This window comes from Dermacentor variabilis, unplaced genomic scaffold, assembly GCF_050947875.1.
Source record: "Dermacentor variabilis isolate Ectoservices unplaced genomic scaffold, ASM5094787v1 scaffold_13, whole genome shotgun sequence".
Lineage (NCBI taxonomy): Eukaryota > Metazoa > Arthropoda > Arachnida > Ixodida > Ixodidae > Dermacentor > Dermacentor variabilis.
Window position 1 is genome coordinate 46508739 of NW_027460291.1, and position 14192 is coordinate 46522930.

General features: G+C 49.0%; 7 non-coding genes across 7 annotated transcripts; all 7 read left to right on the forward strand.

Annotated features, from left to right (window-relative positions):
* The first annotated feature begins 365 nt into the window (after positions 1–365).
* TRNAV-CAC (transfer RNA valine (anticodon CAC)) lies at positions 366–438 on the forward strand. Its single transcript has one exon. It is a non-coding gene; the product is annotated as a tRNA-Val (tRNA).
* Positions 439–517: 79 nt separating this feature from the next.
* Positions 518–590, forward strand: TRNAV-CAC (transfer RNA valine (anticodon CAC)). Its single transcript has one exon. It is a non-coding gene; the product is annotated as a tRNA-Val (tRNA).
* A 4928-nt stretch (positions 591–5518) lies between these two features.
* Positions 5519–5591, forward strand: TRNAV-CAC (transfer RNA valine (anticodon CAC)). The gene has a single exon. It is a non-coding gene; the product is annotated as a tRNA-Val (tRNA).
* Positions 5592–11094: 5503 nt separating this feature from the next.
* Positions 11095–11167, forward strand: TRNAV-CAC (transfer RNA valine (anticodon CAC)). Its single transcript has one exon. It is a non-coding gene; the product is annotated as a tRNA-Val (tRNA).
* A 79-nt stretch (positions 11168–11246) lies between these two features.
* Positions 11247–11319, forward strand: TRNAV-CAC (transfer RNA valine (anticodon CAC)). The gene has a single exon. It is a non-coding gene; the product is annotated as a tRNA-Val (tRNA).
* An 80-nt stretch (positions 11320–11399) lies between these two features.
* Positions 11400–11472, forward strand: TRNAV-CAC (transfer RNA valine (anticodon CAC)). The gene has a single exon. It is a non-coding gene; the product is annotated as a tRNA-Val (tRNA).
* A 78-nt stretch (positions 11473–11550) lies between these two features.
* TRNAV-CAC (transfer RNA valine (anticodon CAC)) lies at positions 11551–11623 on the forward strand. The gene has a single exon. It is a non-coding gene; the product is annotated as a tRNA-Val (tRNA).
* Positions 11624–14192: the final 2569 nt, after the last annotated feature.

Consider the following 14192-nt stretch of genomic DNA (forward strand, 5'->3'; position numbering starts at 1 on the left):
TTCCACCAAAATGTTGCAGGAAGAAAGCAGGCCCACGAGTGTAAAATAACGTATATTTACAACTAGCGTATATGGCGTTCAGGCAACTGCCAGACTTCGTCTTCGTCTAGTCCAATCCAACTTCTTCGTTCTCTTCACCGTAACAATATCATCCTTGCGCCATCTGTATGTCTGTTTCAGTTGTCAAAGAATGGCAATAAAGAAAAAAAGTCGGTTCCCGTGGTGTAGCGGTTATCACGCGCGCCTCACACGCGCAAGGCTCGCTATTCGATCCCGGGCGGGAACAATGTACTACCTTTTTCTTCCTATTGCGATTGCATACATGCAGAACAAAACGGGTAGCAAAGTAGCTTGAGACGTGCTCGGTTCCCGTGGTGTAGTAGTTATCACGTGCGCCTCACACGCGCAAGGCCCCCGGTTCGATCCCGGGCGGGAACACTGTACTACCTTTTTTTTCCTATTGAAATTGCATACGTGCAGAACAAAACGGGGAGCAAAGTAGCTTGAGGCGTGCTCGGTTCCCGTGGTGCAGCGGTTATCACGTGTGCCTCACACGCGCAAGGCCCCCGGTTCGATCCCGGGCGGCAACAATGTACTACCTTCTTTTTTCCATTGCAATCGCGTATATGCAGTACAAAACGGGGAGCAAAATAACCTGAGGCGTTCTCGGTTCCCGTGGTGTAGCATTTCTACTTCCGGCCACCGAGCGTGACGGACGGCGCATCATGAGCTCCAGTGGAGCGGCGACAGAGACCTTTATTGGCCGCGGAAACAGGTGGAACAGCAAAGATGACGCAGGCTATCAGATTATTTGCCTCCACTGCCAAAGGGGCGCGTCCTGCTAAACACCGTATTTTTGCACGGCGACGTGCGAGCTTTGACTCTACCAAGTAGAAGATTTCCGGGGCGCTCTTGGCCCAACAGTTTCTGCCAGAAGTGCTGGCCCTGGGGGCCTACCATATTAACCACGTCTGGGCTGTGACCATGAACACCGCGGACGCAACGTAAGGTATGCTGGAAGTCAAGGAGCTGAAGGTAAAGGGGTGGTGCTGCATTATGGTCGACCCTCAGGACCGGCAGGTGCGGCTGCGTCTTCATTGGTTAATACTTGATGTGGCCGATGAGGATGTAAGAACGGCGTTGGCGGCTTTCGGTAAAGCCGTGCAAGTCACCCGAGAGCGATGGCGCGTTCAGGGTATCAACGACAAGGGGACGATTACCCGGTCCATCTTGCTCAACTCAACAGCGGCGTGAAGGTGGAAGATCTCCCGCACTAAATTAGGGTCGCCGGTGAGCTGGCCCTTGTCGTCGTTCCTGGCAGGCCAATGGAGTGCTTGCGCTGTCAAGGCACTGGTCATGTACGACGAGACTGCAAGGTTCCCCGGTGCTGGCAATGCCGTCGGTTTGGATACGCCGAGGACCAGTGCGTACGTACATACGCCTCTATGACTGGGCCAGCCGAAGGCAACGACACAGCAAGGTTGGTAATGGATGTGGCCGAGGCCGAAGTCGCGGCGAAAGGGGCAGGAGACCATGTGCTGTAGGCGGTGTGCTTGCACCTGATGCGGGCGCGGGGACACCATCGGACGTGGAAAACGCTACGCAAGGTGCGGCAAAAGAGCCAGCAGAAGAGACCAAGGAAGAAAGCAAGAGCAGCCTAACGGAAGCCAGCGAGCAAATGGAGACAGCTGAGGACCCGTCGGCGAAGAACGACCCTGTGAGCAGCAATCTCGGAGCCTCGGTCAAACGGCCTCTTGAGAAGGCTGCAGACAGCAGCGCAGCGAACCAAGGAAGTGGGGAAGAAGACGCCAACGAGCAGGCGCTGCAGTACAAGGCACGACCGAACACAGCTAACGCAGACAAGTCCGAGAAGAAGCCGCCACCGCTTTCCAGTGGTACCGGTCCACCGGGCGGCTCCGGGGGCGACTAGCTGTGTGCTAGGCGCTAAAGGCACCATGCTCCGGGCCAAGTCTTTTCACTAGACCTATAATCATGGCTCCCAACCCGTCACTTAGATTGGCCGGGCTAAACGTTCGAGATCTGGCCGCCAAGCGAAAGCAGAGCCAAGTTTGTAGGCTGCTGGTGGACAATGACGTTGACGTGTTAGCCGTGCAAGAGACAAAAATAGATGGTGACCAAGAGACCCGCAGCATGGTGCAGCGGTTTACGCCACGGTACTGCGTGGTATTGAGCCACGCCTTAGGGACGTCGGCGGGCTGCATGCTGTTTGTTAGAAAATTATCTGCTATCAAGGTGCAAGGTTTTTTTCATGTCCATATGGTAGATTAGTTTTATCTGATTTTCCTTTGCGTGGAATTGAATGGCGTGTGGTATGTATTTATGCACCAAATGCTTTGGAGGAACGGGCTTTGTTTTTTTCCATGTTAAAAGAGTATATATCGTCGGAAAAGCAGATGGTGTTGTTAGGTGATTTTAAGTGTGTTCTCAGTGCCTGAGGTCGGTCTAATAGATGATTAAGGAGCGATAAAAGTAGGGTTGTTTTGAACGAGATAATTACTGAATGCGAATTAGCGGATGTGGCTGAATGTATGATAGGAACGCGAGATGTGCGTTTCACGCACTTTCAAGGAAATAATCATGCACTCTTAGATCGGATTTACTTGTCGCTTCAAGCAATACCAATGTGTAATAGTTACAGTGTATATCCTATTTCCTTCACTGATTGTTGCCTTGTTAATTGTGACATATGAAGGAAGAAAAAAGGCGGCAGCTTCTCTTGGGAGCTGTGGAAAATGAATTCAAACTTAACTACTGACGAAAGTTTCGGAGAATATGTATTGGACTGCATCAAAAAAATTCTAATGAGCGGCGAGGGTGAATTAACAGATCGATGGGAAGAGTTTAAACAGTGCATTAAAATGAAAGCCATCAATTGTTCCGTCGCAATAATGCATGAAACAAAAAAGAAAGAGAAGGAACTGCGAATAATCTTGGAAAAGCTGACAGAACTGGAGTGCCACAACCGGGAGCATACAAAAACGACATACAGAATATTAAACAGAAATTTGAACTGCATGATGAGGAACGCTATCGCGGTGCGATAGTTCGTGGTAGGGTCGAATGCATTGCGATAGGGGAGGTGCCACAAAAAGGGCTCTCGGACTGGAAAAATCGCACGCTCGACGTAATCATATTGACGTGATCGGGATGGGTAGTAATGAAGTTACAGATAATGATAGTATAGCACGTGCGTTCTTTGAACACTACGAAAATCGGTTCGTTTTTAAGCAGGTGCACCTAGAACGGTTTAAGACGAACTTCGTGAAAAGCATGCCTCAACTGAATGAAGAAAGGAAAGTTGCATTAGAAACGCCGATAACTGTTTTTGAAGTGGAACGCGCAATTGACAATTTTAATCCTGGCAAGTCACCGGGCCCTGATGGGCTTTGCGCTCTGTGGTACAAGCGGTTTAAAAAGGAATTGTCAGCAGTACTTGTAGCAATTTTTAACGAAGCGTACGATGGTAAGGCGTTACCGCCATATTTCGGTCAATCACACGCGGTGTTGATTCCGAAGACAGAGGATGTAGATAAGTTGAAAAGTGTAACATCATACAGACCAATACCACTCACAAATGTAGACTATAAGACACTAATGAAAGTCTTAGCAGCTAGACTTCAGTCGGTTGTTAAAGACATAGTCGGCCCGCACCAAACGTGTGGAATTAAGGGTCGCACTATAGCGACGAATGTTCACAAGATGCGCTCAGTTCTTGAATGTTGTGACTCCCTTGAAGCGTTTGTGGCCGTACTCCAGTTGGATCTGGAGAAGGCATTTGATTGCGTAGCGCATGCTATTTTGTTTGCAATATTGCAACACATTAATGTGGGATCCATCATCACGGATGGTGTAGCTCTGGCGTATCGGAACTGCTCTACCAGACTAATTATTAGCAAAGAATTGGGGGCCCCCATTAAAGTGAAGCGTTCCGTACGTCAGGGCTGTCCCATCAGTCCAGTTTTGTTTTGTACATATATTGAAACCTTATATTTGTCAATAATTGAAAATAATTCTATTCATGGTTTTCGGTTACAATCTTCAGAGCTCAAACTGTTCGCATATGCCGATGATGTGGCGGTATGTTGTATGGACTATGAAGGCATTGAAGAAACCATTAGAACTGTAAAATTTTTTAGTGACGTTACAGGAAGCCGAGTAAACTGGGGAAAGTGTCTGCGGTTTTGGCACGGCGTGTGGCCTTTGAACCCGGAGATTTTTGCCAATGTTGTATGGCAGAAAACGCCTGTGCAGTACCTTGGTGTGCCACTCGAGTCCTACTAAAATAATAATGACTACTGGCAGCAACAAGCAGAACTCTTACGCGAAAAGGCGAATGCTTGGAAGGCGAGGGCAACCGTGTGCGAGGGCAACCGTGTGTAACATGTTTTTTGTGGCTAAACTATGGTATGTGATACAAGTGATGCACTGTTCTAGGGTAAATGTGTAGAAACTGCATAGGGTTTTTGCGACCTTTGTGTGGGGATCTACGTAGGAAAGGTGCAGTCTCACAAATTTGTTCAGGATTGTAAAGTGTGGGAGACTTGGACTGGCGCACCTTTTTCTTAAACAATTAGTTAATAGATTTTTCTTTTTCGCGAGGTCAGCGACCCATTTCTGCAAACGGTATGCCAGTCCAGATTAGGGCGACTTTAACCTGAATATGTTATTAGCACGCAAGTCCTGGACGGGGACGGTACAATGTTATTTTCGGGAAGAAGGAGCGAGTGTGCGATTTTTGAGTGTGCGTTTTTCTAATGATTATTTATATTCTGTTAAAAAGAGGAAACTGTATAAAGACATATGTGATATAGTGTTGCCAATCCCGTTGTACAGGGCGATATACAGTGCAGGCCTGGGTCAGAACGTACTCAAACGGGTTAAAAGAATGCAAGTAGCACCAAGTGCAAAAACTTTCTTTTTCAAACTGCATACCGGAACTCTCCCTGTAAGAACCTTCTTAGGGGAGCGTGGGTTTTATATTCCATGGGGGTCTCAGCGCATTATTTGCAAAAAGCCGGAAACGATCAACCACGTTTTCCTTCACTGTTGGGAGCGGTGTTCTTCTGGGATGTGTCGCAGAGGACAATCAAAAAAGAATTCCCACTAGACACGCATGGAATTAGGTACCTTGCGATAGACAACAAAAAAGGAGTACCTTTCGATCTAATCATTCTGACAGGCCTGCACAGTATATGGCGCTCACGAATGGCTGGCTTCTACTGTGAACCGGACGGAAGACCAGCATGGCTGTACTTTCGAGGGAGCATTGCTCGGTTATTAGAAGTTGAAAAAACAAAAGAATGGGGGTCTTTTTTCCTGGGTAACCAGGGTAGAACCCTTAGCGACACTAAGGGAAATCTAGGTGACAGCGTTAGTCAGAACACGACTCATGGCTTTTCGCTCAATGTATGCACAAATTGTATTGTAACCCCGTCTTGACTTTTCATGTGTTGTAAGTGTATTGTTGTTGCAAAACAGGTAATAAAGAAAAAAGAAGGTTCCCGTGGTGTAGCGGTTATCAGGTGCACCTCACACGCGCAAGGCCCCCGGTTCGATCCCGGGTGGGAACAATGTACTTCCTTTCTTTTCCATTGCAATCGCATACATGCAGAACAAAACGGGGAGCAAAATGACATCAGGCGTGCTTGGTTCCCGTGCTGCAGCAGTTATCACGTGCGCCTCACACGCGCAAGGCCCCCGGTTCGATGCCGAACGGGAACAATGTACTACTTTTTTTTTCTATTGCAATCGCATACATGCAGAACAAAAGGGGGAGCAGAATAGCCTGAGGCATGCTCGGTTCCCGTGGTGTCGCGGTTATCCCGTGCGCCTCACACGCGCAAGGCCCCCAGTTAGATCCCGGGCGGGTACAATGTACTTCTTTTTTTCTATTGCAGTTGCATACATGCAGAACAAAACGGGGAGCAAAGTAGCTTGGGGCGTGCTCGGTTCCCGTGGTGAGGCGGATTCCACTTCCGGCCACTGTAGTGTACGGACGTGGCTCTCATGAGCTCCGTCGGAGCGGCATCAGCGGCCCAGCAGGGCCGCGGTTCTAGGTTTTTTGTTAACGAGGATCCTGATTATCAGGTGCTACTGCCTCAACTACCAACAGGGCGACTTGTTACGAATATTTATTTTTGCATGCTGATATGCGTGCAAGGCCATAGCGGGCGGAAAACTTCCGTGACATGCTGTCGAGCATGAAGTTGCTGTCTGACGTTGTCGCTCTAGGGGCGTATCGAATGAGTCATCTGTGGGCCGTGACTTTCAAAAGTAGTGACGGAGTGAAAGAACTGCTGCGGGCAAAGGACTTGAAGGTGAAGGATAGACCATGCATCGTCGTCGACCCTGGAAATCAAGCAATGCACCTCAAACTGCACTGGATGTTACACAACGTGCCGGACGAGGACATTCGTGAAGCCCTGGTGCCTTACGGCCGAGTCACGGATGTGGCAAGAGAGCGGTGGCGGGTGCATGGACTTCAGGATAAAGGTTCTTCAGCGCGCCTGGTCACCCTGATGCCGAGGAAGGGCTTGGAGGCGGACGACGTGCCTCATCTGTTACGGATAGCCGGTAAGGAAGCTCTCGTGGTGATTCCTGGATGAGCCCCGCTCTGCCTTCGTTGCCGCAACACAGGGCACATCCGGCGCGACTGCCGCGTCCCTCGCTGCGCACGTTGTCGCCCTTACGGCCATGACGAGTCGCAGTGCGTGAGGACATACGCAAACGTGACGGGGCCGACGGCTGCGGATGAAAGCGCTGAACTTCTTATGGACGAATTGGATGCCGATGATGCCTCTGCCGGGAGCGCCAACGAGGCGAAGGTCACAGCGACACAACCACCGAAACCGCAGGGGCAAACGCCTTCCGGAGCGGTTGGTGTGCCAGGAACGCCTACGCGACCTGTGAGCAAGGGCTCGGCCGTCAACGTTCATAAGCAAGACATCGCGGCCAAAGAAACGCCTGCCGTCTCGACTATGGCAACACTGACAACGAAGTGATGGACGTTACCAATGCTATTGTGGCGGTCGCGAAGCGAACACATGAAGAATCAACAAGCGACGGCGGGAAAACTGGCAAACCGAACAGCGAGGAACCGCCGCCAAAGTCGGTGGTAACGCGCCGGCCGTCATTACGGCAGACGCCGAATATCCCACCGGACAAAAGAACGGTGGCGCCGACGCCAAAGTAGCCTTAGGGACTTGTGCCTGCAGAGGCACTCAGACGCGAGCCCGCGAGGGCCCAACGCTACCGAAGGGTCGGGGAAGTGAGCTGCTGCTCAAGCAAGGTATTTTATGGACTGCACTTCAATGTGTCGCGAAACAGCTGCTCTGTCCGTTAGCACTTGTAGACGAAACTATAAGTAGAGCTAGAAGTGCTACGTGTGATTATATACGTTTTTCTTTTATGCCTACCTCTCCCGCTTATTAATAATGGATTTGAAGAGGGGAATACGAGTTGCTACTATTAATGTACGCGGCCTCGCTTCAAGACGGAGACAGTACCAGCTCAGCCGACTATGCGTTGAAAATGAACTCGATATTATAGCTATAAAAGAGACGAAAGTTGAAAGCGAGGAGCAAACAAACAAAATGGTAACACCTTTCAGAACACATTATAACATATGCACATGTCACGCTGTCGGCACGTCTGGTGGATGCGCTGTCTTGGTTCGAAGGGGTATTGGTATAAATGAAGATATGGTTACTGTGAGCGAAAGTGGGCGTTTTATTGTTGTTGATTTTTCTTTTAATGGATCACAATGGAGGATTATATGTGTGTATGCGCCAAATGATATCAATGAGAGATGTCGTTTTTTTCTCGAATCTAGAAGAGTACCTTCATTGTGACAAGTACATCATCTTTCTTGGTGACTTTAATTGTGTGTGTCATGCAGAAGATCGTGCTAAACGTAAATTCCCGCAGGACATGAGTGCAGTGATATTGAACAGCTTAGTAAATGACTACAACCTAGAAGACGTTGGTCGCCTTTTGGCCAGTACTTTGCAGCCGCAATTTACACGCTATCAACGAGATAGCCAGGCACGACTTGACAGAGCTTACATCTCGTTAGATCTTGTGCCTCTATTCGATAACTACGTCGTGAAGCCGGTGTCCTTTAGCGATCACAGTATAGTGTGGTTTGCACTCGGTGCCAAGCCAAAAAAGCCGCGGTTCGATTGGGCACTTTGGAAACTTAACGAAAAACACCTAAGTGATGACAAATTTATAAACGATGTAAAACACGAAATCAAAAACATGTTGAGTAATGAGAGTTTACCTTGGGCAGAAGTATGGGAAGACTTTAAGGTTCGCGTGAAAATGGTTGCAATTGAAGTAGGAACTGTTAGAAGACACAATGAAAAAATGAAAGAAAATGAGCTCCAGAAGGAACTGAATTTTCTGATTTTTATGGACAGTGCGGAACCTGGAAAATTTAGTGATGAAATCAGAACAGTTAAAAGCGCGATGGAAGCTATTGACACGGAAAAATATAGAGCAGCAGTTATTCGGGCACGGACGGAAAGACTGTGGATTGATGGAACGCCGAACAAACGCGCCATTGCCGATGAAAAGAGGTACGCAAGGAAAAATGAAATAAGACAGATTAATTATCGGGATGAGGTTACTTCCGACTCGAATATCATTGAACAGGCCTTTACCGAACACTAGCGCAAGTTGTTCGGCGTCCCAATCTACGTGGGAGCTGAATTTGAAGCAAGTTTCGTGAATTTTATGCCGCGCGTTGACGACGTAAAAGCCAGTCTCGAGGAACCGATAAGCGTCCTAGAAATAGAACACCCGATCGAAGATTTTCCTGCAGGCAAATCACCGGGTCCCGATGGCTGAGGAGCCGCCTTTCATAAGGCATTTGCACCTGGGCTTACTCAAGTATTGGAGCATGTATACTCTGAGGCAAATAAATATAGACGACTGCCACCTTCTTTCAGAAGTGCACACATGGTTTTAATACCGAAAACAGATTACTACAAGGCGCTTTTATCGGTTGGGGCATACAGGCCAATTAGCCTTACAAATACCGATTATAAAATACTCATGAAGGTATTCGCAAAGAGACTTCAAACAGTCATTACAAATCTTGTCGGTCCGCATCAAACTTGGCGGCATAAAAGGCCACACTATTACTACAAACAGCCACGTAGCGCGAAGCGGTTTAGAGTGTTGCGACGTTTTCGCTAGACGCGTTGCTTTGTTGCAACTGGACCTCGCGAAAGCCTTCGACCGTGTTTCCCACGATGCTCTACTTCTTGTTTTGGAATATGTTAACGTAGGGAAAGTAATCTTAGATGGCATAAAAGTGGCCTACGACCAATGCACGACACCGATTATAACTAATAAGTCCCTCAGCGAGAAGCTGTCACTAAGATCTTCCCTTAGACAAGGGTGTCCACTAAGTTCATTGCTTTTTGCATTGTACCTCGAGCCTTTCTGTTTAGCAGTGATACGCAATGACAACGTCCGAGGATTTCGGCTACAGCTTTCTGAAGTCAAGGTACTGGCATACGCTGATGACATCGCAGTTTTCTGCGAGGATCGTGATAGCGTTCTTGAAGCTGTACGTCTTGTAAAGAAGTACTGTGAACAATCTGGATCCCAGATCAATTGGCAAAAGAGCATCGGTATATGGCACGGTCATTGGGACATTATACCAGCTCACTTTGCAAACATCCGGTGGTCAACAACGCCAACTAAGTACTTGGGTGTGCCGCTGGAGCACTATAATGACACCGCACAGTACTGGACCGATGAAGCTGATAGAATTAGTTAAAAATCAAAGGCTTGGCTTGGCCGAGATTTGTCAATGTTTGGACGCGCTTCTGTGTGCAATCACTTTTTAGTAGCGATAGTGTGGTTATTATGCAAGTGTTATCAATGTGTCGGTCAAGTGTGCAAAAAATGCATCGTGTTTTTGCCGTAGTCATATGGGCTTCTAGTTCGGAGAGGATAAGCAGAACCAATTTGTTTCGTTCAGCTGGAAGTGGTGGGCTAGGCCTGTCGCATTTGTTTATCAGACAAATTGTGTCGCGTTTTCTTTTTTTTCGGCATGAGAGAAATGATTTTCAACGCACAGTAATTCAAGTCCGTTTGGAAAAACACTCCCGCAATATGTTGTAACGACCAGTGATGTGAAGTGAGGAAGTATTAAGGGATATCTGCGCGAAGTGGTTGATTCACTTCGTATGTTGCGTGTGCGGGTTTCCATGGAATATCTGTGCTCTGTGACAAGAAAAACACTGTATAAAGACTTAGTTGACACAATGTTGCCAATACCATTGTACAGGTCTGTAAACTGGGGAGGCCAAGGAGCTGATGTACTGAAACGGGTGAGAAAAATGCCAGATAAACCCTCTCAAAAAAACGTTTTTCTTTAAGCTACACACAAACACGCTACCCGTAAAAACATGGTTAGACGAAAAAGGAATATATGTGCCCTGGACAGTAAACTGCTTACTTTGTAGAAAGCCAGAGACCATTGAACACGTTTTCATCGATTGCTGGGATCTAATATTTCATTGGGATGTCCTACAACATACACTTAAAAAAGAACTACCGATTACACCTCTTGGTATTCGATATTTGCCAACCGATAACGAAGGAGGAGTTCCGTACGATATGTTTATGCTCCTTGGCCTCCACAGTCTGTGGAAAACGAGAATGGCAGTGCAACACTCGGATGTCGATACCCGTCCGGGGAGAATAAACTTCATCGAAACTGTCGCGTATATTCGGGAAATACATCGTGCCCAGAGTGAGCCTCCCGAGTGGGTGGCTATTCTTGATGAACTAATCAAGCTGAAGCGATTTTGATATATAATGTTAGCCAAAGTGTGGTTGACATGTTTTAGCACTTGAATGTGTTCTTGGTTTGTGCTGCAAACAGGCAATAAAGAAAAAAAAAGTTCCCGTGGTGTAGCGGTTATCGCGTGCGTCTCACACGCGCAAGGCCCGCGGTTGGATCCCGGGCGGGAACAATGCACTACCTTTCTTTTCCTCTTTCAATTGCATACATGCAGCGGAAAACGGAGAGCAAAATAGGCTGAAGAGTTCTCGGTTCCCGTGGTGTAGCGGTTATCACGTGCCCTTCACACGCGCAAGGCCCCCGGTTCGATCCCGGGCGGGAACAGTGTTACTATTTTTTTTCCCTATTGCATTTGCATACCTGCAGAAAAAAACGTCGAGCAAAGTAGCTTGCGGCGTGTTCGGTTCTCGTGCTGCAGCTGTTATCACGTGCGCCTCACACGCGCAAGGCCCCCGGTTCGATCCCGGGCGGGAACAATGTGCCACCTTTTTTTTCCCTATTGCAATTGCATACATGCAGAACAAAACGGGGAGCAAAATAACCTGAGGCGTTCTCGGTTCCCGTGGTGTAGCGGTTATCACGTGCGCTTCACACGCGCAAGGCCCCCGGTTCGATCCCGGGCGGGAACAAAATACTACCTTTTTTACCTATTGCAATTGCATACACGCAGAACAAAACGGGGAGCAAAGTAGCTTGCGGCGTTGTCGGTTCCCGTGGTGTAGCGGCTATCACGTGCGCCTCACACGCGCAAGGCCCCCGGTTCGATCCCGGACGGGAACAGTGTTACTATTTTTTTCCCTATTGCAATTGCATACCTGCAGAACAAAACGGCGAGCAAAGTAGCTTAAGGCGTGATCGGTTCCCGTGGCGTTTTCCACTTTCGGCCACCAGAGCAAACGGACGTGTAATCATGTGCTCCTGTGGAGTGGCTCAGGCGGGCGTGTCCCGCGGAAACAGGCTCAATGAGAACGGCGAAAGCGACTATAAGATTGTTTTGCCGCAGCTGCCTACGGGTCGTGCCGCATTGAACACCGTGTTTTTACACGCAGACAGCCGCGCGAGGCCTTTTAAGGTTGAAGATTTTCGTGACGGCCCTGCGCCCTACCGGACTGCTGCCCGAAGTCGTTGCGCTGAGAGCGTACCAGGTAAACCATGTCTGGGCGGTCACCATGTCCGGCGTTGATGCAGCAAAGAGGCTGCAGGCCGTCAAGGAGCTTCAGGTGAAGGGGCGGCGCTGCCTCATCATCGATCCGCAGGACGGGACGGTGAAGTTGCCGCTGCACTGGATACTTCGCGGCGCCGATGACAAGGATGTGAAGACGGCATTTGCGGCCTTCGGAAAGGTGCTGGAGGTCAGCCGGGAGCGCTGGCGTGTTGAAGGCGTAAGGGACAAAGGCTCCACAACGAGGGCCGTGCTGTTTAACTTCAAGAGCTGCGTCACCGTGGATGATCTACCCCATCAGGTCCGGGTCACCGGTGAGCTGGCCCTCGTCGTCGCCCCTGGTCGGCCGATGCAGTGTTTACTCTGCAAAGGAAACGGTCACGTATGGCGCGACTGTAAAGTGCCCCGATGTTCTATGTGCCGAAGTTTCGGGCATGTTGACGCCAAGTGCGAGCGCTCTTACGCCGCGGTGGTAGGTCAGCCTGAGGGTGATAAGACAGCAGAGGACGCCATGGACGTAGCTGAAGCTGAGGACGCTGCCAGAGGCACCGGAGGCGTGGCTAATCTGCAGGAGACGACCACTAGAGTGGCACCTGCTGCGGAGGAGACGCACGGGCCCCCTAAAACCGCGAGTAAATCTTCGAGAACACCGGAAACGGCAGAGAAAGACGTTCACAAAGGGGAGGAGGTTCCTCAAGTTGCTGTGGTTGGCGCACTGACCAACTGCAAAAACCAGACAGCTGATGGGGCCACCAATACATCGGTTGCTGGCGTGGCCGTCAAGCGACCGCTGGAAGAGGAACAAGGCCTCAAGGGCAGCCATGAGGCAAGCGAGACGGAGGGACCACCCGCAAAGGCGCCTCTGGGGAGACGTTCCGAATACAAGCCAATGCCCAACGTCGGGGCAGGGAGGCGGGTCGGGGACAAATCGGCGGCGCTACAAAACGACACCGGGCAGCCGGACAAGCACGGTGACGTCTAGACGTGTCCTGGACGTTAAAGGTAAGCACCATGCTTCGGGTTGTCCTCTAACACTATTGGTGAATGATGGCTTCCAACCAGCCTTTGAGTTTCGCCACACTTAATGTGCGAGGACTGGCTGCCAAGAAAAGGCAGAGTCAGGTCTATCGACTCTTGGTGGACGAAGACCTTGACGTACTGGCAGTACAAGAGACAAAAGTGGAAGGGGTGGAGGAAACCGGAGGCATGGTGCTTCGTTTCATGTCTAAGTATTTTGTGGTTGTTAGCCATGCCGTTGGGACCTACGCTGGCTGCATCCTTTTCTGTTAAAAAGTTGCAAGGCCTTTCAAAATTATTTTTCATGTATGTCGGGTAGGATTGTGTAGTGCGATTATCCGTTGGGCTATCGTGACTGGCGGGTCATATGTATTTATGCACCAAACGCGGATAAAGACCTAACCAATTTCTTTTCGGAGATTAGGAAGCATCTAAATGTCACGAAACAACTGGTTGTACTAGGGGATTTCGATTGCATACTGAGTGGGACGGATAGAGCAACAAAACAGAGACCAAACGACAAGAGCACCATATTGTTGAAAGAATTGATTGATGAGCATGATATTGCCGATGTAGCCGAAGAGGGGAGCGCGAAGTGCAGTACACGCATTTTCAGGGCTCTAGCCATGCTCGGCTAGACAGGATTTACGTGTCCCTTCACATCATACCTGCATGTAACATTTACACTGCACTACCCGTTTCTTTCTCAGACCATTGCTTAGTGAAATGCAAAGTGGGGAAAAAAAGAGATGTAATAGTTTTAACTGCGATCTGTGGAAACTTAACGCAACGCTATTACGTGACGAGCACTTTATCCGTTTTGTGTCTGAAGCAATAAACGATGTTAAACTGGACGATAATAAGCAGATAGGTGTAGATTGGGAATTACTAAAACAAAGCTTTAAAATAAAGGCAATCGAAAGAAGCAGCGTCTTAAAATACCGAGAAAAGATGGAGAGAGAACGGGCTAAAAGAAACATTGCGAAAAGTAACTGCGCTGGAAAGCAAAGCGCCAGGTCTTTTTAAAGCAGACTACTTCAGATAAAACAACAACTGTAGTAATTGGAGGAGAACCGCTAATGCGGGGCGCTCGTTCGAGCCGGAGCAGAAGCATGGGCCATGGGTGAAACGCCCACGAAACGGGCGCTAGGTATCGAGAAGACGCACGCC